We start from the raw sequence: 7,371 nt of genomic DNA on the forward strand, positions 1-7,371 counted from the left end.
TGGTATTAGTGTCGGCCAAGTTCCCATCTTTGTCACTTAAATTGGTTAGCTAGCACCTCAAATCTGAAAGTATCTTCCCTCTTATGTTGTCATTATACATGCTTACCTTAAGCAAGTATGATATTGTTTCAATACCACTCCCATATGCCTCTCAATGGCATGATGACCATCATCTCGGCCATAGTAGAGTATTAGTCCCCTCATGAAATTTTAGGTTGGGAAACCCTCAAGGTTTTGCCTTGTTGTAAAAGTTTTTGATAAAACCTTGAGTAAGGCAATTACCCAAGTGGATGTTTATGAATGAAAAAGGATCTTGATAAAGAGGATGAGAAAGGGGCTGAGTTTATGAAAATGTTGGCGCCTAAGTATTCGCCCATGCCAATTTGCTAGCGCAACCACATTATCCCAACATGGGCACGAGGCTTAGCTTGACGTCCGTTTTTCTTATCTATGGGACACCGCACAACTATACAAGGGTAAGAGTACCCCCGAGTCCGGATTGTCATAAGTGGGAGGCAATAGTATAACGGGATGCCTTCGGGGCTACCCGTCCGGAAGACACTATGGGTCTCCTAATGTGGCAGTGGAGTCACGCTCAAAGTGAGGTGAGCTGTCATGGTGCCGGGGAGGTACACACTCCATAGGGTAGGATCCCATGATTAGTTGAATAGGCGAAAGGCTTTGACTAACTATCCGAGACTCGCATACTTTCGTATGACAAACCAGGGATGATCCCGGCGGATTTGTTGGTTCTTGTGGGGAAAGTGCGCACACTCTGCAGAGTTAAATCTATTTGAATAGCCGCGTCTGCGGTCATGGACGGTTGAAATGGCTGTTGCTTAGCACTGATGAGTTTTGGTTTTACAAATGCTTTACCAACAAAGTGGAAAGATGTTGAACGTATCGGAAGGGTACGAGAAAGTTTTGTGTCGACCATATGGAGATTGGTGGAGGAAAAAGAAACAAAAGTTGGTTACCCCTTCCTAGTGTTTCATGTAGAGGAACTCTTCTTCAATAAAGATATAGAGATGTCGTAGTCTATCTTTTGAAGTATCTTCTTCAATAAAGATATAGAGAGGTCGTAGTCTATCTTTTGAAGTATCTTCTTCAATAAAGATATAGAGATGTCGTAGTCTATATTTTGAAGCATCTTCTTTAAAAAAAGATATAGAGATGTCATAGGACCACTCTAGTGTCCCCATCACCTGAGATGCCGGGATGCTATATCCACAAGAGAAACTAACTCTCTTATGCATGCTTTATCCACAAGAGAAACTAACTCTCTTATGCATGCTTTATCCACAAGAGAAACTGACTCTCTTATGCATGCTATGTCCACAAGAGAAACTATACTTCCTCTCTTGTCTCCTTAGTTTGCTTTGTTAGCACCTTCTTGATGGTTTGCGAGTACAATTCCAAATGTACTCACGGCTTTGTCCCTGGCTATTAACTTGGCCAGACTATGAGGAGGACTTTGAAGATGACGGAGGCTACCAGGACGACTATGTGACCTAGGACGATCTCCAAGTCGGCTGCCTGTAGGTCTAAGGCATGACTTGGGCCCTGTTGACGTGTATCCGCTGCTATGTTTGTGTGAACTTGCCCGAAGTGGCGTTTGTGTAAGACTGGGTCATGTGACCCTATTGTTGTAAGACTTATATATTCGGTACTTGTAATGGATGTTGTAATCTGGATATTCAGTTCGGTTATGTTCTCACGGCACACTGATCATGGGGTCGTGAGTGGAATGGATAACAGGGTATTTCGGACAGTTAGTCCAGGGTCCCCACAGAGCTAGTATCGGAGCCATCCTGACATTAGGAGTCCCTAGTTAGCATGGACGTTAAGGTCGTACAAAAACTATTTTTCTATACAAAAACGAGATAACTATATGCTGAAATAATGCCTAGTCTCTCCACTAATTTCTCTTAGACTTAATAATACTTGCATAATCTTTAATGTTTTTACCTTATGCACTTAAAAAAATTCACACTTTGATCATGTTACTAATTAAGAACTTAAAATTTTGTGTAGATGGACCCACCGATGTTCACTGAGAGCCGCTAGATGGGCTTTGACTAGCCCCGCTACTTGTTCGAGTCTGCCCTCATCGAGGTGTCGCGGGCCGTTGGACGCCTGCTTCCCGAGGTGAAGGGAGGACAGCTGGAGTGCACCAAGGATGGTGAGATGTCTTGGATGGTGGTTTGTACGCTCCGGGGCTCGCATGTGAAGCAGCTTGAGGAGATCGAGGTCCAGGTCTTTGACCGCACGTGGGAGGAGGGACTTGTGAGGGTGCTGCAGGCAGCCCTCTCCCGCCTCGTCTTCCACCACCGCGCCGAGTTGGAGGCCAAGAGGCTCCCTCACGCCCTCGTGGGACGCCACAACGAGAAAGGGATTCCTACTATGACACCCTACACCTGCCCCCTCGGTCGCCAGGCGGCCCAGATGGAGAACCTGCTGTACAAGACCCAGCTCAGCCTCGACTCCAACAGAATGGAGAACGAAGTGCTGAAGCATGAGCTTGAGGGACTCAAGATGGACCTGAAGCTGGCCAAGCTCAAGCACCGCCGCCAGCAGAAGCAGAAGCTCCATGTCCTTGAGGCCGACTACGTGTTGAAGGTTAAGGTTATGCACCTCAAGGCCGCCCTCTGTGACGCCGAGGACAAGCTTGAGAGCCTCGAGGACGATGGCGAGGATATCCGCAAGGAGGACACCGCCCTCATCAGCGATGATGATGCTACATGGAGGAGGAGGGACTCATCGGGGATGGACTTGAAGAAGATGAGGACGATGAGGATCGCGCCTTCATCAATGACGAGCCCGAGAACCCCGAGCCTCTCTACACTGTTGAGGCCACTCCGGTTGATGAGGAGGAAGATCCTGAGGAGCCCCCGTTTGATGGCCTTTCCACCCCTCTTGACGACTTTTATATGTGCACCCCCGAGACTTGTGTTATGTTATGTTGTCCCGTATGATGCGACGTACTATGTTGGTCCTTATGTGACCGTGTGATGGTTGTGAACTATGATCCCTTTTGGTAGTATCGATGTTATGCTTATGGTTGTTTCTTTAAGAGTTTGATTTGCTTCTTCAAGTTTTGTTTAAAATTCTCTTTCTTGCATACACCTTCCCTTCCCCTTGGAAAGGACTTTCCTTCCAAAGTTTTTCCGTTATCTCATACCTTGTCTCATCAGATGTTTGATACCCTCCGCGGAAACCCTCCGCCACCACCACCCCCGGATCCCGACATGGACCAAATCATGCGCCTCTTGTTGGAGGACCGCCAGCGCGCTCGCGCGGAAAGTGAAGCCAACATCGCCGCACTTCGGTAGATTGCTCAAGCCTTCGCGGGAAACCGCGACAATGAATAAGGAGAAGGACATGGTGAGGAAGCTCCAAGCTCACGCCTTAGGGACTTCCAGAACACCAACCCACCCGTGTTCTCCAAGTGCACCGCTCCCCTCGACACGGACGACTGGCTCCGCACCATCGAGAACAACTTAGAAGTCGCTGCCGTTGGAGAGCATGAGAAGGTTCTTCTCGCCACTCACTTTCTCTCCGGTCATGCGAGAGCATGGTGGGAGAACATCAAAGCTATGCAAGCCGCCGACCACGTCATCAACTGGGAGGAGTTCACCGCCAAGTTCCGCAAGGCCCACATTCCCACGGGACCGATCAAGATGAAGCGCGATGAGTTCTTCAACCTGCAGCAGAACAACTCCAACGTGGTTGAGTATCTCGACAAGTTTAACACCTTGGCGAGGTATACCCCTCAGGACATAGATACTGATGAGAAGAAGCGAGATTGTTTCCTGAATGGTCTGCACGAGGAGATCCAGAGTATCCTCGTGGATGTACCCTACCCTGACTTGGAGGCGGTGGTGGATGCCGCCATTATGGTGGAGTCCAAGCGCAAGGCTGCTTATGAAACCAGGAAGCGCAAGATGCAACAGCAACAGAGTGGACCCAGCAACCCCAAGTACCGCAGCCCACCCCCATCAAGACCATCCAACCAGCCCCAGAGAACCCCCGCCTCAGCTCCAGCATATCGCCCCAACAACTACAACACCAATCGTTCAGCTCCACAGCACCGTTCCGGAGGAGGAGGTTACAACAGCAACCCCGTCCCAATCCCCCAGCTCGTACTCCTGGAGATGGTTGCATCACTTGTGGGAAGCCGGGGCACTTCTCTCGTGAGTGCCCTACCAAGATGAATGCACCCCAATGCACCAATGCACCTATGCCCAATCAAGCTCAAGCCAGAATTGCATCTGGAAAGAAGCCTCTTGTCAAGAAGCAGGCTAATGCTGCCAGAGGACACCTGAACCATGTCAACGCAGGAGAAGCTGAGGAGACTCCGGACATTGTGATGGGTATGTTCCTAGTCCACTCCACTCCTGCCATAGTTTTATTTGATTCCAGAGCATCGCATTCTTTTGTTACCGAACCCTTTGTTAAGAAAAGTGGGATGACACCAACTAACATGAGACCACCCATGCTAGTTCTGCTAAAACCCACCTATTATGCAAAAATGTCCCTATAATTATACAAGGAGTATCCTTCCAAGCTGAACTCATAGTACTAGGAGCCCAAGGATTAGAAGTGATACTTGGGATGAATTGGATGATGAAGTACAAAGGACACATAGATTGTGCCAATAATCCATTTCTCTATCTAGTGACAAGGAATTCCAGCAAAAAATACTGCCACCATACACTCATCCAAAGCCTACTGCAAGAAAAGTATCTTTGGACCAACCCTTGACCAAGTCCCAATCGTCTGTGAATATCCGGATGTAGAGTTGTCTCGTATGCCCCCAGATCGGGATATCGAGTTCATCATTGAGTTAATCCCGGGTACCAGACCTATAGCTCAGAGACCCTATCATATGAACCCCCAAGAACTGATCAAGTTGAAGAAACAGCTGGATGATATGTTGAGCAAAGGTCTGATCCGACCTAGTGCTTCGCCATGGGGATCCCCCGTGATCTTCGTGGACAAGCGAGATGGTACCATTCGCCTATGCGTGGATTACCTGAAGCTCAACGATGTTACAATAAAAAACAAATACCCCCTTCCCAAGATCGATGACTTGTTCGATCAGATGAATGGATCCAAAGTTTTCTCCAAAATAGATCTCCGTACCGGATACCATCAACTCAAAGTTAGAGAATCAGATATTCCCAAGACTGCTTTCACTACTCGTTACGGACTATACGAGTACACCGTAATGTCCTTCGGACTTACCAATGCTCCTGCCTACTTCATGAACCTCATGAACAAAGTCTTCATGGAATACCTCGACAAGTTTGGTGTGGTGTTCATCGTTGATATCCTAGTATATTCCAAAACCGAAGAAGAGCATGAGGAGCATCTGAGACTTGTCTTGGGTACGCTTAGAAGGCATCAGCTCTATGCCAAGTTCAGTAAGTGCCAGTTTTGGCTCAAGGAAGTTGGATTTCTTGGCCACGTCTTATCAGCCGGAGGACTTTCCATCGATCCTTCCCTAATCAAATCCATCATGGAACGCCAACCCCCTACGAACCCAACCGAGGTGAGATCCTTCCTCGGATTGGTAGGATATTACCGCAAGTTTGTAGAAGTATTCTCGAGCATCGCCAAACCTATGACTCTACTGCTCAAGAAAGATAAGAAGTTTGAATGGACGGATAAGTGCGAGGAAAGTTTCCAAGAACTCAAGAAACGACTTGTCTCAGCCCCCATCTTAACCATGCCTGACGTCACCAAAGACTTTATGATCTACTTCGACGCATCCAAGCTTGGTCTTGGAAGTGTCTTAATGCAAGAAGGAAAAGATATCTCTTATCTCTCTCGACAACTCAAACCCCATGAGGTGAACTACCCGACTCATGATCTCGAGTTATCCGCCATAGTTCATGCTCTCAAGACTTGGTGTCACTACCTCATTGGTAATCGGTGTGACATTTACACTGATCACAAGAGCCTCAAGTATATCTTCACTCAGAGGGAGTTGAACATGTGACAGAGGAGATGGATTGAGTTGATAAAGGACTATGATCTTAGTATCCATTACCATCCTGGAAAGGCGAATGTCGTCGCCGATGCCTTCAGTAGAGAACTTTGCTCTCTCAATGCCCGTCTAAAAACCGAACAACCTTTATTATACCAAGAGTTTGAAGAATTCGTACTAGAGCTGGTTAGTCATGGATTCTTAGCCGCAATGGAGGCCAGACCTACCTTGCAAGATCAGATTAAGGAAGCACAGGTAGGTCATGAGAGTATTGAAGGAATCAAACGCCGCATGGGCAAAGAAGAAGTGGATGTATTTTCCATTGACCTAGAGGGAATTCCGTGGTACAACAGACGTCTTTGCGTTCCAAATATCCCAGACCTGAAGAACCTAATTATGGAGGAAGCCCACAATAATACCTACTCTATGATACGTCCAAAACGTATCTACTTTCCCGAACACTTTTGCTATTGTTTTGCCTCTAATTTGTGTGTTTTTTATACAACTAACACGGACTAACGCTGTTTTCAGCAGAATTGCCCTGGTGTCTCGTTTTTGTGCAGAAATTCAACTTTCGGGAAAATCCTCGGAATTTATACCAAAGGGCCTATTTTACAAGAAGAATCACGGAGCCAGAAGGGCAAGCCAGGTGGAGGCCCGAGGGCCCCACACACTAGGCCGGCGCGGCCCAGGAGGGGGGCGCGCCGCCCTATTGTGTGGCCTCCTCGGCTGGCCTCCGACGCCCTCCTCTGGACTACTTAAGGGTTTCGATCTAAAAACGCAAGAGGAGAAGTCGAAGTCGCCAGAAACCTCCCAGTACGCCGCCACCGTCGCGAAACTCCATCTCGGGACCAGAAACTCCGTTCTGGTACTCCGTCGGAACGGGGAATTGGAGGAGATCATTGCCATCATCACCACCGACGCCTCTCCATCGACCAACAATGTTTCCCCCATCCATGTCTGAGTAATTCCCCCGCTGTAGGCTGAAGGGGATGGTAGGGATTGGATGAGATTGGTCATGTAATAGCATAAGATTGTTAGGGCATAGTGCCTAGTGTCCGTAATTGGTACTTTGATGATATTGTTGCAACTTGTTATGCTTAATGCTTGTCACTAGGGCCCGAGTGCCTGATAACCCACAAGTATAGGGGATCGCAGCAGTCTTCGAGGGTAGTATAACCCAATTTATTGATTCGACACAAGGGGAGACAAAGAACACTTGGAAGCCTTAACAGCGGAGTTGTCAATTCAGCTGCACCTGGAAACAGACTTGCTCGCAAGAGTTTATCAGTAGTAACAGTTTTATAGCAGTAGAAGTAGTGAAATAACAGCAGCTGAGTAACAAAGACAGCAGTAGTGATTTTAGTAAACAGCAGGAT

Source organism: Lolium perenne, chromosome 2, assembly GCF_019359855.2.
Source record: "Lolium perenne isolate Kyuss_39 chromosome 2, Kyuss_2.0, whole genome shotgun sequence".
NCBI lineage: Eukaryota > Viridiplantae > Streptophyta > Magnoliopsida > Poales > Poaceae > Lolium > Lolium perenne.